This window comes from Olea europaea, unplaced genomic scaffold (assembly GCF_002742605.1).
Source record: "Olea europaea var. sylvestris unplaced genomic scaffold, O_europaea_v1 scaffold476, whole genome shotgun sequence".
Classification (NCBI taxonomy): domain Eukaryota; kingdom Viridiplantae; phylum Streptophyta; class Magnoliopsida; order Lamiales; family Oleaceae; genus Olea; species Olea europaea.
The window spans coordinates 38658-40447 of record NW_019263072.1 but is presented as its reverse complement, the minus strand read 5'-3'; positions in this window follow the sequence as shown (position 1 = coordinate 40447).

Here is a 1790-nt window from a genome sequence, read left to right as displayed (position 1 = left end):
TTCAATTCCTGTTTGCCTGATAACAATGGACTGGTATTTTAACATGAACTCTTTGGCTCGGAAATGGAGGGTTTTGTCTCTGACGAGAGTATTAAGTTCTGGGGGAATTTGTTCATTTTGAGAAAGCAAATGAAAGGGAAGGTTTATCATATAGATTACAGGGATATGTTGGGAGTGCAAAGATTTTGGTCTGGTGAGTAGGTCTGGAAGGAGGTTGGTTTTTCCCTTTATATGTTTGACATCAAAGTCAAAGTTTGAAAACCATTCTGCCCATCTGAGTAGTTGAGAATTTGAAATTTGTTTTTGTTTGAATGAAAGCATTTTAGGGAATGCTGACATGTCCATTTCAATAAGAAATTTGTGTCCAATGAGATGAAATTGAAATTTCTCAATACCACGTTTTACCGCCAAGATTTCTTTGAAAGTGGAATGATAATGTTTTTCTGCTTCTGAGAATGCTCCACTTTTGTATCCACAAATGTTTCTTTTTCCATTTTTCTCCTCCAATAGAACTGCTGCCCAATATAGATCACTTGCATCAGTTTGTAAGATCCTTTTCCCGTTAGTATGGATAGATAGAGCTGGAAGTTCTTGCACCTTTTGTTTGATTTTTCGGTCTGCTTCTGTTTGTTTTGAAGACCACGGTGGTGCATCTTTTTTCAGCATGTTCTACAATGGTCTGATAATAGGAGCTAAATGATCAACAAAATCGGCCATGTAATTTACAATCCCAAGGAACTGTTGGACTTCTCGTTTAGATAGATCTGTGTCTGCAAACTTTAACAATTCCTGATCAACATGTGGTTGTAAAGAATATTGACCATCTTTAATATGCATGCCCAAGAAATCAATTTCAGAGACTCCAATAACCATCTTTTTCTGAGAAAACATTACTCCAAATTGTTTTGTCAGATCAGTGAATTGAGACAACAGTTGAGAATGAGAATCGGCATCTTTTGAGAACAAGAGAATATCATCAATATAGATTAATGCTGACTCTAATATTGGATGATAAATTCTTGTGATAGCCTTTTGGAACAATGAGGGGGCCGTCTTAAGACCGAATGGCATAACCGTCCACTGATAGCAGTAGTTTGGGATACAGAAACCTGTCTTATGCCTTTCATCTTTCTTAATTCCCAATTGCCAAAATCCCGCTTTAAGATCAAACTTTGAGAATATCTGCGCCTTGGACAGACTGGCAAATAAAGTTCTTTTGTTTGGAAGAGGAAACTTGTCATCAGCAAGGAAGTGATTCAATGGTTTATAATCAATCACAAGTCTCATTTTTCGACTAACTTGTTCACTTCTTTTGTTGACATAAAATGCTTGGCATGCCCATTGAGAAGTAGTTGGTTCAATGAGACCTTCATCTTGCAATTGGCATAACTCTTTGGTTGCTAACTGGAGGTGTTCAGGGCTCATTCTAATATGGTTGGCTTTAGTAGGGTTAAAGTCTTCATTTCTTTTGAAAGGTAGGGATATGAAAAAATATGGATTTTTCCATAGAGGGTGAGTGCATTTGGTGAGAAAATCTGTGTGAGAATCTGCACAACATTCTCGGATTAATAGGCTTGTTATATCTTCAAGGCTGGTTATGGAAAAATATGTGGTTGGCTGTATGTATGGCAAAAAGTAGGACTTGTATCTAAGGCCATTTGGAAGAGGAATAACACGTTTTGCCCACAATTGTCGAATGATGTCAAAACCAATTACAATATCCTTCCCTGGTAAAGATGATCCAAGTAACTTGTGTGAGACATTACATTCAGGAAAGAACTGAAGTGTCA